Source organism: Chiloscyllium plagiosum, chromosome 19 (assembly GCF_004010195.1).
Source record: "Chiloscyllium plagiosum isolate BGI_BamShark_2017 chromosome 19, ASM401019v2, whole genome shotgun sequence".
NCBI classification, from domain to species: Eukaryota; Metazoa; Chordata; class Chondrichthyes; order Orectolobiformes; family Hemiscylliidae; genus Chiloscyllium; species Chiloscyllium plagiosum.
In genome coordinates this window covers 7,140,464-7,159,170 of record NC_057728.1, presented here as the reverse complement: position 1 = coordinate 7,159,170, position 18,707 = coordinate 7,140,464, and the positions used below count along the sequence as shown (strand labels likewise).

Sequence of the window (18,707 nt, the reverse complement as noted above, 5' to 3'; positions counted from 1 at the left end):
GAAAGTTAAAGTCCCCCATAACAACCACCCTATTTCTTTCACTCTTCTCCTGAAGCAATCCTTTCTTCTACATCTCTAGGACTATTAGGAGGCCTGTAGAAAACTCCTAATAGGGTGACTTCACCTTTCCTATTCCTAACCTCAGCCCAAACTACCTCAGATGGCGAGTCTTCATCCATCGTCCTTTCCACCGCTGTAATACTACCACCGTTGTAATACTAAAGATAGACTTACCTATCAAAATATTTCTGACTCTTCAGCTGGTTTCCCCCTCAGTGCACAAAAAAACACATTTAGCTGATGGGGATTCCACAGCTTTCAAGAGCCAACTCACCAAAAAGACAAGGAAATGTGAATTTGCAGCAGTGAATTAAACTGCAAACCAGAGGTCATTTTACCTATCCCAGCCGGCATGAATCCTGGGGGAAATTTGGAACCGTAGCCTCGCATACCTCCACTTTGACTCCAGAGTGAACTTTCATCTCAAGATACATTCAATAATACATCCAGGTATGAGGCCTGAACTTGCTACAATGATTCATGTATTGGTTAAGTAACAGCAAACTCCAGTGCAGAACGCAAGCCAAGTGTCAAAGATCAAAGTTCAATCAAAACATTAGAATGAGATTCTCCAATGGCGAGAGGGTGTATGAGTGGGCTGTTTTATGATTGGACAGATTGGTTTGTTTGCACTGAAGAGTGTGGGGTGACTTGACTGAAGTGTGTAAAATCCTTAGTGGTCTTGACAAGGTGGATATGGAAAGAATGTTTCCTCTTGTGGGTCAGTTCAGACCTAGGCAGCATTGATTTAAAACTCAGGCTTGGCCTTTTAGGACAAAGATGAGAATTATTTTTTGTCTCAATGTTGGGTGACCTGGCACACACTACCTCAGAAGCCAGTTGAGAAGGTGGTCACTGAATGTTTTTAAGGCAAAGGTAGATAGATTCTTGATAAGCAAGACAGAGGGAATTGTTATGGTTATTAAGATTAACCATAATCTTAATGAATGACAGTTTCAGGTTTGACAGGCCGAGTAGCTTACTTCTGCTTACAAATCATATGCTCACATACAGTAAATGTCAGCCTTTACCTTCCCCAGAAACCTGCAGAAGACCTACTAAACAGCAACACAGCTCCATGATATAGCATCAGAATTATAATTCAATAAATCTGTTTGGAATTTGATGTTAATTGAAGACTGATGTGATGTCTAAGTATATGCAGTCTACATCTCTTCCTGAACAGAGTCATACAGCACAATAACAGATCCTTCTGTCCAAATAGTCCATGCTGACAATGATCCCAAACTTAACTAGTTCCATCTGCCCATGTTTGGCTCATATCCATCCAAATCTTGCTTATTCATGGGTTTATCCAATTGCCTTTTAAACGATGTAATTATACCTGCAACCATCACCTTATCTGGTAGTTCATTCCACACAAGAACCACTCTGTGTAAAATTTTCCCCTTGTGCCCATGCAGGATGGCACAGGGCTCAGTGGTTAGCATTGCTGTCTCACAGCGCCAGGTTTGATTCCACCCTGGGTGACTGTCTGTGTGGAGGTTGCACATTCTCCCCGTATCTACATGGGTTTCCTCTGGGTGCTCCGGTTTCCTCCCACAATCCAAAGATCAGGTGAACTGGCCATGCTAAATTGCCCATATGTTCAGGGCTGTGTAGGTTACGTGCATTAGGGGTAAATGTAAAGTAATAGGGGAACAGGTCTGGGTGGGATACTCTTCAGAGGGTCGGTGTGGACTTGTTGGTCCGAATGGCCTGTTTCCACACAGTAGGGATTTTATGATTCTCCTCTCACCTTAAAGATTTGCCGCCTAGTTTTGAACTCGCCGACTCAGGGGAAAATACACCTGCCTTTCACCTTAGCTATGCCCCTCATGATTTTATAAGCTTCAATAAGGTCACCCCTCAAACTCCTATGCTCCAGTGAAAAAGGTCCCAGCTTTTCCAGTCTATTTTTAGATCTCAAACCTTCCATTCTCAAGCAAACCACTGAGAGGGGGAATGAGGAGTGAAGTCAATTATGCTACTGCCATTTGATTGATAGTGATTCTGAGCTGATGAACGGATAGGACAGAATCTCCACTCTGCAGGTGGATATATAACAACATAAAACAGCGTTGTTGTTAGAGGCGATATTTGTTGAGTGGAAGCAAAGTTCTGAGGCTTGACTAGAGAAACCTTCAGCTTGCATCTTGCTCCCCCCAGGTACTTGACAACTGCCTATTTTAGCAGATAACTATCATTTCTCATCTTTGCAAAACATAAAAAACATAACTTTAAATGACTGATGATGGTATGTGAGAAACATTTATTCCAAAAACAATGCGCAATATCAGAAGCATGACCCACACACTTGTTATATGTACTTGTAATATTTGATGACAACCTTGCTATCCAGCTAGTACACACCCGTGACACCGCTCCCCCACAATGCATCATTGGAATGAAGCCTTTTCCCATAAAAATTTTTTGCCTCCCAATCCCCAGAACCTTTCACTCCATCCCGACCTTTTTGGTCACTGTTGGTAACTGGCCCGGACTGTTGATCAGTAGTTGATTCTCACTTGGATCTCCCTGACCAGTTTCCATCCCAACCATTCTCACATCCCACATCCACCAATCCCTGAATCCCCAACCTTACAAAGTATTGTGGGAAAAGGCAGCTACCGCGACTCACTCAAAATCATTTTTCGAATTCTTGTACCTTGGAAACAATGTTTGGAAGGAATTTAACAACCAGGGGCAATCTGATTTAATAGCAACTACATAAAAAATGAGGTCATTTATACGACAGTATAAGGTAAGTACGTAGAAGACACCATGTAAACTAATCCTCCCATTCTTTTATTTCCTCCTTCACTTTTCCCAACTTGACATTCAGGTCAGTGACTTTCGTTCATGGGAAAAAAGTTTGCAAAATGCACTCTGATACCTGAAGAAGCTGCAATGTTTGCAAGCCCAGCCATAAGTACCTACATTTCCCTAGCACCACAGTCTCCACTCGCACCATACGCAGCTCAATGTAAATAATCTTGACAGAAAATGCTGGAAATACTCTGCAGGTCTGGCAGCATCCGTGCAGAGCTGGACAAAAATAATATCCAGGTTGTTCTGCTATATTGCGCGTTTCGTCAACGTGAATTGGCTATAACACAATTGACGAATTGGGAATATTGTTTGGAAAACGCAAACTTTCTACTGAATGGGTACATCGATTTTCTATTAGCCGTCTTCTCCAGTGTGATTTTTTATAGTTGTTTTCCATAGCGCATTTTTCTACAGCGTGAGTTTGCAGAGGAATACAACTGTGTTATAATAGCAGAATGACCAGTATCAGAAATACTGTTTGGATTAAAGGTCAGTTTTCCCTCTCCACAGATGCTGCCTGGCCTGTTGAGCAACTCAATAAATTTTCATTTAAAGATTACGAGCATCTGTAATATTTTGGTGTTCATTCTTGGGTTGTCCAGTGCTGCCAACGTATCATTACTGGGCCCCTACTAGCGCACTTATAAAGAGCTACAGGAGAGGGGGTAAAATTTGCTTTGCAATGACAATCGTTGGATCAGCACCAAAAAGCAGCTGACATTGAAACATTCCCAGTCAGGCCTGTATTTCTAAACAATGTTAATCCATTCACAGGGTGTGGATATTGCATTTATGGCCCAATCCCGAGAAAGCAGTGGTACTCTCGAACAACCACAGACTATATTCTTCTTTGAAAACTAGCTGACTGTTTTGAAAGGCAACTGGAGGGAATTGTTCAGAGTCAGCGATGTTGTGTAGGACAGGAAGCACATACAGGCCAGACCAGGAAAAGGGGCTTCCTAAAGGTCATTCGTGAACCAGTCAGGTCTTGACACCAATCTGCACCACCATGTCGTGAGTAACTTTCAACTGATATCATCTTTAAAATCTGAAGATGCTGCAATGTTTGCATACCCAGCTTTAACAGAAGTCAAAAAATGGGAAAGACTGTCTTTCAATGTGGATCGACCAAGATGGCAGGCTCATACTTGTTTGGTGGCAGGGAGGAGAGTTGGCAAGCTGCAGGATCAGCCACACCCAACGTAAAGGAGCCAGGTTTGCACCTGAACTCTAACTTGACATTTCAATTCATTCTGAATCGGGCTTCAATTCCCACGGTCTTGTGAAACTGAACAGAGATGGAAGGACAGTCATACATACATGCATACACTACACCTTACCAGAAACAAAGGGTGTTCTGTACATCTGAAAGGCAGATGTAAACACACCGAGTTGGACTTTGAAGCAGATTAGGTTGGCTATTTCTGACATTTTCATAACTTTATTTGCGTTGACCCACTACAATTCCATTTAAGGACCCATCCCTAGCCCACAACTGTACAAATTCATGGCATCTTTGCACGCACACAAAATTCGCAGATGGAGCAACGATTCTCTGCTCTCATCCTAAATCAGTCCTTTGTGGCCATCGTTGCTAGAGGTTGCCTCAAGGAAGTGAGGAAACTAGCCTCACCTGGGGGGGGCAGGTTACCTAAACATTGAAGAACCATCTGAATGGTGACTTTATCTTGCACCCTATTTTAATTTAATTCTCTGATTTCCCTGTTTCTTATGAAGTTGGAGTTACCAACACACGAGGAATCTTTTGGAATTGAAGATGCATCACCAGATCAATTGTGCCAACAGTAAAGGAGAATATTCATTTTCAACAAAATCAAAATTCTTTCTTCTTGGGTTCTTCAAACGCTTTTGCTTATTAAAAATGCTGGAGATGGGTGAAGCAGGATGTTTGACGGACATTCAAGAATTGGACAATGATGTCACAAAGAAGCTTGTTTGATGACCTACCCCAACAAAGGGCTTGGTGACAAACAGGGACACGGCAGGTTGGGGCAGTTTTAGGATCAACATTTAACCAAAGCAGTTCAACTGCTAAAGTATGATTTCACATCAAAAAGAAATCACAGAAATACCGAATTGCTACGGTGCAGAATGAAGCCATTCGGCTGATCATGTCTGCATGCAACTAGTCAGACATCTATCATTACTTAGTGTTAACCTCCTACTTTTACTCCCAGACCCTTGTACATTACATTTGTCCAAATAATCATCCGATATCCTCTTGAATGTCTCATTGAACCTGCCTCCACCACACACTGCAGCAGTGTGTTCTATACCCAGAGTGAAAATATTTTTCCTCACTTCACCGCTGCATGCTCTACCACATTACATCGCAAGACAGCCCCTTCCAAACCCACGACCACTTCTGTCTAGAAGGACAAGGGCAGCAGGTACAAGGGAACACCAGCCACCTGCAAGTTCCCCTCCGAGCCACTCACCATCCTGATTTGGAAATACATCGCCGTTCCTTTACTGTCTCTGGGTCAGAATCCTGGAATTCCCTCCCTTAACAGCTTTGCAGGTGGGTTCAAGGAGGCAGCTCACCACCACCTTCTCAAGGGCAACTAGGGATGGGCAATAAATGCTGGTCCAGCCAGCAATGCCTACACTCCACAAATGAACAAAAGAATTTGAAAGATTTTAGCCAAGTGTATCCCTCCCCTCTTTACCCAGCTGTAGACTGAGAGTATAGGGTCAAATATTGACCCAAAAGAACTTGCTCCCTCTCCCTTGACTTGGGAACTGATGAACGATTACAAATTTCTTCATCTCCTAGTTTCACACAGTTCGGTTCGGCCACCTCCTTGTGTACATTAATGGCTTGCAACAAGTTCAGGCTTCCCAAGGCAAGACTTGCCACAAGTGGTTTGTGTATCCCAGCAACAGATTGATATGGCCAGTTGCGTGCTTGAGTGGATGACAAACTGTGCAAACAGAAAGCAATCAGGACCGTACTGCAGGCTTTTCAAAGTGTTATATTTGTATGTCAAGAAAGCACAAAAATTCAATGAGTTTAGAAAGGTAAGACAGAGTCTTCACCTTTTGTGAATTTCTTTTGCTGATTAGTGTGTGCAATTGAACACACTTTTCCCTACTAACATTGCAGTGTTATCATTAAGCACTGCTACTATAGCCAACAAAATGGACAACACTCCCCATTTCAAACCATCTTAGGATGCATTAACTGAATGTATCGCTCCTCCATTTCCCCCGCTAGCCTTCCAGAAGTCTCTTTTATGTGTGATGTCCAATTCAGGTTCCGCATTGTGCTCCGGTTTCCTCCCGCAGTCCAAAGATGTGCAAGTTTGTTGGATTGGCCATGCTAAATTTCCTATAGTGTTCAGGGACGCATACGTTAGGTGCAGTAGTCATGGGAAAGGCAGGATTACAAGGAAAGGGTAGGGAGATGGGGTTGGGTAGTATGCTCTTTGGAGGCTGGATGTGGACTTGTTGGGCCAAATAGCCTGTTCCCATATTGTAGGGATTCTGTAATTCTGTGAAAAAGTGCGTGCCCACAGCAAGACAAACAGATGCACAAAGATGGGGGAAGGAACATTGTATTTACTTCAGCTTCATTTGGAATGTGACAACTGTCATTTAAATAGTGCCATGTGTCGAAAGAGAGCACATAGATCGAGAGTGTGGAGACTGAGAGGGTGAGAGTGCGAGAGAGCAATCTGTAACAAGCCATGCTCAGGGAATGGGATGTCGAGGGGCACAGGGAGAGGGAGGTGGAGTTGGTAGAAGTATGATCATGAGGAGGACAAGGTCATGAAAGATTTTAACGCAAGGATGAAACTTGATCCAGTGGGGAATGGAAGAGCCAGAGCTGGTTAGTGAGGACTGGAGTAAATAATGAGTGGAGAACTTTGAAGGATAAGTAGATTTGGAGGAGTAGCAATTTCGATTTCAGATTGAAGTCTGATCAGGAGAAAGACATGAAAGACACGAAGGAGGGTCTCGGCAGAAGACACTCTGAGAGATAGATTAAATTATTGACATGGAAGAGGTGGATATGAGATCGTTGGATTTGAGAATATTGACTACTTCTAATACCTTGGAAGTACCCTACCAGCCAGAGCAGCTCTTGATGAAGAGCTCTAGCACTGTCCCCAGATTGCTAATGCAGCCTTCAGCTGCCTGAGGAAAAGGGTATTCACAGACAACATCAGATCGAACTCCAACCTCATGGTTTATAGAGGTGTAGTGATTCCTGCCCTCCTGTATGGCTCTGAGATGTCTACAGCAGGGACCTCAAGGTGCCGGAGCCGTATACACCAATGCTGCCTGCTCAAGATCCTGCAAATCCACTGAGAAGATAGACGCAACAACAGGAGGGTCCTTGACCAGGCCAACATCCCCAGCATCGAGGCACTGACCCCCAACCTGATCAGCTGCATCGGGGCTGGGCACATCATCCCCATGACCGACCAAGGACTCCTCAGGCAGGTGCTCTGCTCCCAGCTCCGAATCGGCGGCTGAGCCCCAAGGGGACAGAGGAAGCACTTCAGGAATACCCTCAAGGCCTCACCAGGGAAGTGCGGCATTCCCACAGATGCCTGGGAATCACTGGCCCCAAGACCATCCAAAGTGGAGGAGGAGCATCTGGGAAGATGCCCGGGGAAAACAGCGTAAGGAGCACATTGCCACACCAAGGCCTCATCCACCCCTTCCTGTGACCACCACCTGTGCCAAGTGTGACAGAGCCTGCAGTAACCCCATCGGTCTGTACAGCCACCCATGGACTCACCCTGAGTGTGGAAGGGAGCCTTCCCTGTCAGTGAGAGACCACTAACGATGGGCAGTACATAGGATTGAGAGGTAATCTGACCTGAAGCTGAGCCTGGGGCCGATTATGATGTTGACTGTCAGTCAGAAAGCTAAGGCCAAGGAACGGCTAATGGAAATGGAGAGACTCAGAGACAGGGAGAGTTGGCTCGTGAGCTCAATGTTCTTGCCAAAGATATCAACATACAGCGGCATATTAATGAGGAAGGAGGGACTGAGGGTAGGGAGGATGAGCTCTTACAACCCTGGAGCTAACGGGTATCAGTGTCAGCAGGAGAGTGGAGTTACATCCGCAATCAGACCAGGCACAATTTTATCCAATCGTGGAACAAAGTCAGTAGCAGAACAGAAGGTTATGGGAAAGAGCATATGGGAAAGAGGGGCCGAACGGTCTACTCCTGTTCCTATTTCGTATCGCCTTCAGCTCAAGGGCTTGAGCAGCCTGATTGTGTTCCGATATCCTGGTTTTGTGGAGCATGGTGATGCTGTCAACGCAATCAGTTATGACTAGTGATTAGATTAGATTACTTACAGTGTGGAAACAGGCCCTTTGGCCCAACAAGTCCACACCGACCCGCCGAAGCGCAACCCACCCATACCCCTACATTTACCCCTTATTACCTAACACTAAGGGCAATTTAGCATGGCCAATTCACCTAACCTGCACATCTTTGGACTGTGGGAGGAAACCGGAGCACCCGGAGGAAACCCACGCAGACACGGGGAGAACGTGCAAACTCCACACAGTCAGTCGCCTGAGTCGGGAATTGAACCCGGGTCTCTGGCGCTGTGACCCGGGTTTTGAATAATATAAAACCGCTCTGCTTGTTGCACCACATCATAGTCTTTCCGCTTCCCCCATCCACAAAAATACAGGAACACTGTAAGAAATCTGAGCTCAAATATTTGAAGTATATCTTGTTGGCGCTCCAAGTTCTCAACTGCTGGCTTTGAGTCAACATTTAACCATTGTTAGCAGAGAAAATGCACAGTATTGGAGTTGGCCCCTGTCACGTCAAGCCAGAGTTGGATCCACTGCACTATGCTGTCCCCATCGGTTTAAACTTGCTCATTGGGATCTGGGCAAATGCCAATATTTACTGCCTGTCCCTAGTTACCCTTTGAGAAAGTGGACGTGAGCTGCCTTCTCGAACCCACAATGCATTTCAGGGATGGAGTTCCAAGATCTTGACCGAGCAGCAGTCAACGAACGGTAATATACAGGGGAACCTCGATTATCTGAAGGAGACGGGCAGGGAGTATTTTGTTCAGTTAATCGAATGCTGGACAACATAGTTAGCCAAACATCAGGCCTTGCGATCTTGTTCGGATAATCCAAAATTTGGTTAATCGAATGATGGATAATTAAGGTTCCTCTGTATTTCCATGTCAGGAGGGTGAATGCCTCGGAGGAGGACCCGAGGCTGGTGGTGTTCCTGTGTGCCAGTTGCTCCTGTTCTACGTGGCAGAGATGCCATGTTTGGAAGATGCTCCGTCACTATTACAGAGGTTTAAAAGCAGTGTCTCTGTTGCAGAACTGAGCCATCAGCAAGAAGGGAAACTGGAATGAGCCATCCAAGTCATATTATATCTTTTCATGAAAACCACTAATGGAGGGTCATCACGGCAACTTCTGCTTGTGAAACATTCCTGCCCAGGATCACCTTCACGTGTAGATTTTAGAAGCACCAGCCTTGACTTCCTGCATCTGATGACACAATTTTCTGTTTTCCAACATTTATACAGCATCGCAAAACACAAGCTTATTGCTGCCATAGACACAGATCAGGGTGAGGGACAGGAATCACAGGCACCAATGCTGCCCCTGGCCAGGGGCCTGGCTTTGCCTCTTGACCCATGTACAGTGACCCTACCCTGAGAACAGAACCCCTCCCACATCCTGCTGAGAAGACGAGGAGGGCACACCCCCACCCCCCAAAGGTGCTGGCCGGGGTGTCAATCAGTTGGACTGCTGCGACCTGGAAAGGGGTTTGATCTTCTTTAGTGTTGCTGGAGCTGCACTCGTCCAGGCATCTAGACTGTACTCCATCACACCCCTGACTTGTGCCTTGTTGATGGTGGACAGGCTTTGGGGAGTCACAAGGTGGGTTTATCACCACGTAGTTTCAATATCTAACCCCCATGGAACGGTACACCAGCAAAATATCAGTTCCTACCAAAGTGGGGAGGCAGTGAGGAGAGGAAAGGGTATTGGCAAAAATCTACAATGTTGGCTGTTCATTTTGACAGCCATATCGAATTCTCGACAGATGCGACTGTCTGTAAATAGGATGCAGAATTATACTCCCAAGGGAGGCTCTTAGACAGCACTTCACTCATATATTCAGTTCCACGCTACAGCAACTGAAACTGACTTCGGCACAACTGAAACCGCTTCAAAGCACCAACCTCATGAGAACAAGAAAAAGCTGACATCCAGCTGTAGTCTGCAGATCTGCCAAAGCTCCTACATTCAGGGAATTGGAGTGAAGGGGCAGGAAAATAAATTCCTCTTCAGCTCAACATCCCTCACTCAAACTTAACAATGTGCCACTGATGCAGGGCTTCTGCTGTCGCAATTGATGCCGGGATAGGGCTTCCCCCATTGCTTCTCCAGTGCAGAAAAGCAAGAGAAAATGTTTTCAAATCAGACATAAAAACATAAGTAAAAGACTGGTCTTTTATTCCAACAACCTTTGGGCCTGAATGTGTCTGAGTGATGAGAATGGATACGATACACAGAATGTGGTCGCACTAGTATTCCGCTCTGTTGGCCGTTTAGATCCACATTTGCTTTGCCTTGTTATCTGCTTCTGAGCAGTGACTGCCATGCTGACTGTCAAACCTACTAAAGCCACTTTGATCACTTCACTGCTTCATCATCAGTCGCTGACTTTTTTTGTATGTTGGCTATTTCTCTTCCCATTGCACATTCCATCAGCTATTTGTCTGAGAACTTAAAAAAAAAAGACATGCCTTCGTTTAGTGGCTTTCAGAATATTCTAAAGTGATTCACAGTTAATGAAATTCTTTTGAAGTGTAGTCACTGTCTTAACATAAAAAATACAGCAGCCAATTTCCACTCCACACATTTGCAGAATCAGGAATGAAATATGTGGCAAGCTCATCTGTTTCTGAGACATTGATGAGGGGTATAAATACTGGCAGGAGTAAGAATTCCTTACACCTCTTCAATGAAATGGGATATTTAGTTATCTCATGAAAAAGCTGGAATGGTTTAACATTGTTTTGAAAAGGCAGCGCCTCTGACAGTACGGCATTCCCTCAGTACTGCATGTGTGCTCAGATAGTGTGAAAGTGAGGACTGCAGATGCTGGAGATCAGAGCTGAAAAATGTGTTGCCGGAAAAGCGCAGCAGGTCAGGCAGCATCCAAGGAGCAGGAGAATCGATGTTTCGGGCATAAACCCTTCTTCAGATAGTGTGCTCAAATGATAAGAGCAGGACCTGAACCCATGACCTCCTGAGGCAAGAGTATAACTCACTGAATCATGGGGTGATGCCAGAGATGGGGACAGGAGGAGGAGGAGGATAAAACCATTTGGAAAACAGAACTGTTCAATCACTTGTTTTGTTGCACAGGCTGCTGGCGGTAAAGACCAACAAAAAGCAAAACCACAATTTTTCAAAGCTTTGTCCCCAACATCTGCTGTCCTTCTGCAAAGATGATGTACAAACAGTGAGGCAGAGCAAAGGATTGCTTAGTGTGCTGCTGGCCAACTTTCAGTGAATGAAAGGAATGAGTGACCAGAGACTGCTGGAGATGATCTGAGGAGCTGAACAAGCAAAACTGGAACCAAGAAAATCTGGTGTGAGCCGTGTTCGACAAAACAAGTGGAAGCAGGCAATGAGCTGAGTCTCTGCTAAGATGCTAATCTAAAGTCGCTGCTGAACAGGTAAGTAAGGAGGAGAGGAAGCCACCTTTATTGCTTCCTCTCTGCCAGCCTTGTTACAGCTTTGATTATACTTGGAGTGCCCAAGGGGCAACAAGGGACAGGCAATAAGTTTTGGCCAGCCAGTGGCCCCATGTCCCCATGGGTGTACTAAAAAAAAGGAACGCATTCAGATGAGTCCTGATGGAAATACTGAACTGGCAATTCAACCTTGGAAAGCAGTACAGCCATGCATGCATTTCTGACTTGGACCAGCAGGGAGCGATCAAGAGCAGTAAGGTTGCAATGGACGCAGATTCTTTGCAGCCAGCTACCACACAAATGTCAGCGAAGGCACAAGCACTGCTCCTGTGACGTTCCTGCTTTGCACTGTTGCTTACTTTGAATTGGTTATTTACTTGCTGAACTGCAGAACAGGGGCACAACTATTATATCAGCAATAACATGCAACAGTTGTTTGGTGTCAAGAGACATCAGATTGCTCAATACTTGCAGAAATTTGAGTTCCTATTTTGCCATAAGACACAGGAACAGAAGTAGGCAATTCGGCCCAATGAGTCAGCCTTTCACTGAGGTCACGGCTGATCTGACAATCCTCAACTCCACCCACCTGCTTCATCCCCTGAACCCTTAATTCCCAACCTGATTAAAAGTCCGACTATCTCAGCCTTGAATACACTTCACAATGCAGCCTTAGCTTCTGCAGTAAAGCACAGATTCACTACTCAGAGAGAAGAAATTCTTCCTCATCTTTTGTCTTAAACAGGTGACTGCTTACTCAGAGTTTGCCGTCTGGTCCTAGGCTCCCCCCACAAAGGAAGACAACCACCTGTGCACTTACCCTGTCAAGCCCTGTAAGAATTTTGTTGGAGCACAGAAATAAGGCACAGCAGTGAGTCATTCAGCCCTTCGAACCTACTCTGTCAATTAATATGATCAATGGGTTATCCTCTACCTGAGTGCCATATTCCCACTTTCTCCTCATACTTACCAATGCTTTTCAAATCTAAAACCGTATCCATCGCATTCTTGAATATATTCAGTGACTTAGACTTCACAGCCTTCAGCAGTGGAAAATTCCACAAGTTCACTACCCTGAGTGTAGAAGTCTTTCCTCACCTCAGTGCTAAATAGCCCACCCAATATCCTGCGACTTTGCCCCCTGGTTCTAGACTCTCAACCAGGGAAAACACCCTCCACACAACTAACCTATCCAGCCCTGTTAGAAAACTGTACATTTCAGTCAGATCTCCTCTCATTTTTCTAGTGTCTAGTGAATATAGGCCCAGTCAACCTCTTCTCCTAAGCTATCTGCTATCCCTGGAGCCTAGTGAACCTCCGCTGCACTCCCTCTATGGCAAGTATATTTTTTCTTTGGTAGGAAGACCAAAACTGCATATGCTAATCTAGGTGTGGTCTCACTAAGGTCCTATATAACTGCAGCAAGACATCTGTACTTCTAACTAAAATACCTTTGTAATGATACCATTCATTTCACCTGACTATATCCCTCTGCAGATACTATGCGTCATCTCCACAACTTGCCTTCCCACCTCTTTTTTTTGTGCCATCTGCAAATATAGTTTCAGTACATTTACTTTATTCACCTAAGTCACTAATCTATATTGTAAATACACATGGTCCCATCACTGTTCCCTGCAGCACTCCATTAGTTAACAATTTGCCATCTTTCTTCATTCCCCTTTCTTGATCTCTCCAAATCCTGTGGCTAATTTATTGCTTATCCCAAGTCAACATAGAGCCAAATTTACCCCAGAGAAAAGGAATTTAAAGTCCACGCATTAAAAAAGTTTTCAAGGAAATGGTAATAATGTGCAGGAAAATAGTCTAAAAGGACAAGATATTTTAATGATTTTTCTCTTTCAGTTCAGAGACTATTGGTAGAATTTCCCATTCCTAGATATAATTAAAAGCAAATCGGAATATTTACTCAATCACTAATGAAAAAGCATAACACTGAGAATGCTGGGAATTTAAAAATCAGAAAATGTTGCAAAAACACAGATCAGATACTTCTTTAGATAAAGAGGAAGTGTTAGCATTTCTAATCAATGGATTTTCATCAGACCTGGAAGATGTTAGAGATGAACACCATCTTCCAGTTCTTTGAAATGTCATTGATGTGAAAAGTCAAGTAAGCGTTTACAAGTTTCTCTCAGACTCCATTCCCCCCCCCACCCTCCAAAACAAAACATTTCTCTCTCTCTCTCTCCCCCATCATTAATATTGATAACCAGAAAAGAAACATCAACTTGCTGCAAACCTGCATTTGCTGGAATGTTACCAACTACAAGAAAAATCTACATTCATGCTTTGATGATGGCCAAAAGGGTTCAAACTTTACTCCCAAGTCTAGAGCTTTCAATTGAAAATTTAAATGAGATTGGGCCAGTGACCATCATATTTGAACAGTAAGCATTGTTTGCAGTGGATCAGAACCAGAGTGACTTTCTGGATTGATTTAGATTCGATAAGGGGAATGGGGTGAATTTCTGATATTGTTTTCTCCAATTGTGCTGGGTTGCCCTGTTCATTTCGCCACTCCCAGTAGTTCACATAGTTATTGAGTTGGGTTGGGAGTATGTTTATTGTGGTCACAAAGTATTGGACCTGTACAGACAGGCTGCTTTGATTAGAGATCCTTTCATACAAACAAAATTGGGAGCAAGAGTAGATCCCTCAATAACATCAGTCTGATCTAATTGTAGCCTCACATCCTGCCTGCCCAACCACCATCACTCACTGTTCAACCTGACACCCACCCTTTAACCCTTTTGTTAGAATTAAACCTTGCTCCCACCACTCCTTGGGGAAGACAGCTCAGGGCCATAGACTCAGGGCCATCAGAGAGAAAAACTCTTGCTGCTTGATATATCTTTTCAAATCCCAGAGTCAACAACTGCCAAAAAAGAAACAACAAAGGTGAAAGAAATAGATCGTCTATAAGTTGGGCACAAGTTTAAAAGAGAATGACTCAGGCCTCTAACATATGCTTGAACAAGAATAAACTTCAGCCTTCCTTTATCTCACCTCTCACCTAAGTTCAGTTACCACATTATTTATCTTTCCAACCACCTCAGAGTAGAGATCAGTCAACGTGATCAAATTTGGCATCGTGCTCAGATCAAAGCCATATACGATTAAACACATTGAAAGTCAAATTCATCTTTGGTCAGCATATCGACTGAGGGGTTGGCAACAAAGATGGGTAAATGAAGTTAAAAAAACAATCAGCAATAAACTAAGTGAACGGTGAAAGAGGTTTGTGACACTCAATGGTCTCCCTACTTTTCCATGACCCCTGCGAGACCGAGTCAGGTTTTACTCTTTGACCAATTTTGTCTCCAACTCTGTCCAGCTGTGATCTTACAATAACATCCACCACACATTAGTCAGGGGTGAATGCAGGTGAATGGGTCTGGGTGGGTTGCTCTTCGGAGGGTTGGTGTGGAGTCATTGGGCTGAAGGGCCTGTTTCCACACTGTGGGGAATCTAATCTAATCACTACAACAATACGAGCATTCTCACCTGTCTTACAAAGGAATGCCTCACAACCACCGTTCACAGTTCACAAAGCAATGAGCGACACTGCAGGACAAAACTCTCACACTGGAGAAATTAAACAACGACCTGAGAAAAATGACACACGCGCTCTCCTTTCGGGAAGCTGGGCATGGAGACGGAAATACAATGGCCTGATACTGTAAATTGAGGGAGCAAGCAGAAGCCACAGAAAAGTCCCAATGCTTCACACACCACTTCCTCAAATTAATATTGGATGCCGAGTAATGCACTTCAAACATCCTTCAAGTCAAAAGTGGCCTGAGTTAGAAAGTGTATAAATATATATATTGTAAGAAATATTATTTCTACTTCTTAATTGTTGCCCAATGGACCCCCGGTGCAAGAGAGATGAAACAAATAATGGGTTTGGACAAGGTAAGCACCAAAGCTCATCATCAATGCAGAATTGCAGCAGTATCTGGAACTGTATCCAGTTTGACAGAACAAAGTAGGGATGAGAGGTAACAGCTGACATAGATCGACAACAGCTAGTGTTTCTAAAGCCCAAGGTATTGCGCCTCAGTGAGGTCATGTTCAGAGAAGGATCCTCTGTGTGTTCCTCCACAGCGACCGCCTCATCCAGCTTGCTCCTCACTCCCTCCAACATCCCTTGCTGTCCCCACCCCTTCCAAAAATCCCAGGGGCATTCCTGACAGACCATGCCATGTCTATACAAAAAGCCAACTGAGCACAATGCAGCAGCAGCAAGATCTTCTCTGAGATCAGGATTAGGTTTTTGAAGACATCGCAAAGCAGCAAATAACCCAAAGTTAACTGAAAGCTGAAGACCACAAACCAGCAACTCTGCCAGTGCTGGTGATGGTTGGCACCACACCATCGAGTGGAGCTGGACCGATTCTCAACAGGGATGGAGATCGGGGCTGGTGTAACTGGATGGCATCTTGAGATCTTCTGGACCTGGTGTGATTACCCAAGGGGTCACAGAGCAGTCTTCTACTGCTTTTTCCTCAATTATTTTCTTGACGCAGAGTGTCAACGTCATTGCATGACACCGGATGCGTACCACATCTTTTGCACCTGAGAAATGGGTGTGGCACTATCTGCTGTCAAGGTCTGAGTGTCATCCGTCTGTGAACACAGAGTCTGAGCATAAACTACATAATAAGACACGGATAACTTGTCTGCATACTTGATTATGTATCTCAATATCATGTTAGATTTTTAACAATTTTGGATACAAAGCACACAAATTAAAGCTACAGATGTATAATTCTTCAGTCCTTGTCTACAACATCTCCCTTTAGCATTTCATTGTTTTTAGCCCCTTTTCCCTTCAAGTAGCAACTGCCCTCTGGTCCATGCGGAACCCTTATCCCATCTCTGCCCTCTTTTTCAACTGCATTTTACAGATCAATTTATTTCTAATTCTTTCAGGCAGCCAATTTTTTTTCGTTGAGGCAATAGTTTTAAACACAGCCAATATTTACATTGGAACATGAGTAGACCATTCAGCACCTCAGGAATCCCCTGCCATTCATTTCAACAGCGGTAAACTACCTCCACCTCCATCTGATCGTCTGATGGACATACAATGAATGGTTTTGGCAGGACTCCTTCAGAAAGACAACAGCTTGATACCTCTTTCTGCAAATCCACGGAAGAAATCCAATTTTCCCTTCTCCATATTGTAAGCAATGGAAGCTAACAGCAAGACTCCAGAATATTGTCTGACAATGGTTACTATATTTTGAAGGATGGTAAGATGAGGTAACTTGCACTCAGTCAATGAGGAGAACAAAGAAACCACAGTGAAAAGCAAGTGCGAGGCCGAAACAGGCTTTGTTGCACTGTGTATTGCACACCACGCAATAACATGACAGAAAACAATTAATCAGTTCGCAATACTGATAGGCCCGACAACAGCAATATCTGTGCTGACAAATCTGACCTGATTTTCCAAACCGGACTACTGCCAAACACCCTGCGATCTTGCTATGCTTGGGTGCACAAACCTTGGAACACTCAAAGAATTCTCACAATATAGAACCATTCAGAAACTGAACACGGCAATTTGTTCTACTCCACCTCTTGGAAAGAAATGCCCAATGAATTCCACTCCCCCTGCTCAAGTAAATACACAGTTTCTCTCTCAAAAGTTACCACCGGGTCAACTTCCACCACTTTTACAGATAATGCATTTCAGACAACTCACTACTTTAAAAAAAATCTCTTCACCTCCCCCTCAAAGTTCTATGACAATCCTATGATCAAATATAACCAAAGAGCTGAATTCCATAGGTGAGGTGAGAATGAATGTCCTTGATATCAATGCCGTATATAACCAAGTGGGGCACTAGCAAATTAGAATCAATGGGAATCAGGGGGAAACCTCTGCCAATTGGAGTCACACTTAGCACAAAGGAAGATGGTTGTGGTTGCTGAAGGTCAGCCATCTCATCTCCAGGACATCTCTGCAGGAGTTCCTCAGGAGAGCGTCCTCAGCCAATCCACATTCAGTTGCTTTATTGGTGACCGTCCCTCCACCATCAGGTCATAAGTGGAAATGTTCGCCGATGATTACATATTGTTCAGCACCATGAAGCAGTCCATGTTCAAATACAAGAAGACCTAGTCCGTATCTAGGCTTAGGCTGGCAAGTGCCATGTAACATTAACATCACACAAGTGCCAAGCAATAACCATCTTGGAAAAAAGAGAGAATCTAACCATTACCCATTGGCATTCAATGGCATCACTATCATTGACTGTACCATCATCAAAGCCCTGAGGGTCACCATTCAGCAGAAACTGAGCTGGACTTGCCATATAAACACAGTGGCTACAGGAACGTGTCAGAGGCTAGCAATTCCACAGCGAGTAACTCACTTCCTGACTCCCCAAAGCCTGACTACCATCAACAAGGCACAAATCAGGACGGCGATTGAATACCCCCCACTTACCTGGATGAATGCAGCTCCAACAATGCTCAAGAAGCTTGAAACCATCCAGAATAAGGCTGCCTGCTTGTTTGACATCACATCCACACCCTGTACCACCAATGATTATAACAGCAGTGTGTATTATTTAGAAGATGCACTGCAGAACTCCAAAGATCCTCAGACAACACCTTCCAAATCCACAATCTAGAAAGACAAAGGCAGCAGATACGTGGGAACACCACTATCTGCCAATTCCCCTCCAAGTCATTCACCATTCTGACTTGGAAATAAATTGCCATTTATTCAGGCTCACTGGGTCAAAATTCTGGAACTCGCTACCTCACCACATGTACCAACACCAAATAGACTGCAGTGGTTCAACCCCACCTCCTCAAGGGAATAAACACTGGCCCAGTCAGCAATGCCCACATCCTGCCAATAGATACATTCACCCAACAGGCTTTCTCAAAACATCTTCTAATTTTGAGTACCTCTATCAAAATCTCCTCTTACATATAACAAAAACCAGAACAAATCCAAACTTGCAATGTCGTGCTGCAGGTGGAGTTGAGCTAGGGCTGTACAGACAGTACCTATGATGAACTACAGT

The 18,707-nt window shown here is 44.3% G+C and overlaps 1 protein-coding gene across 1 annotated transcript in view; it reads right to left on the bottom strand.

Annotated features, from left to right (window-relative positions):
• Positions 1-18,707, bottom strand: part of tmtc1 (transmembrane O-mannosyltransferase targeting cadherins 1) — a 160,195-nt gene that overhangs the window by 33,636 nt on the left and 107,852 nt on the right. The window lies entirely within an intron of this gene.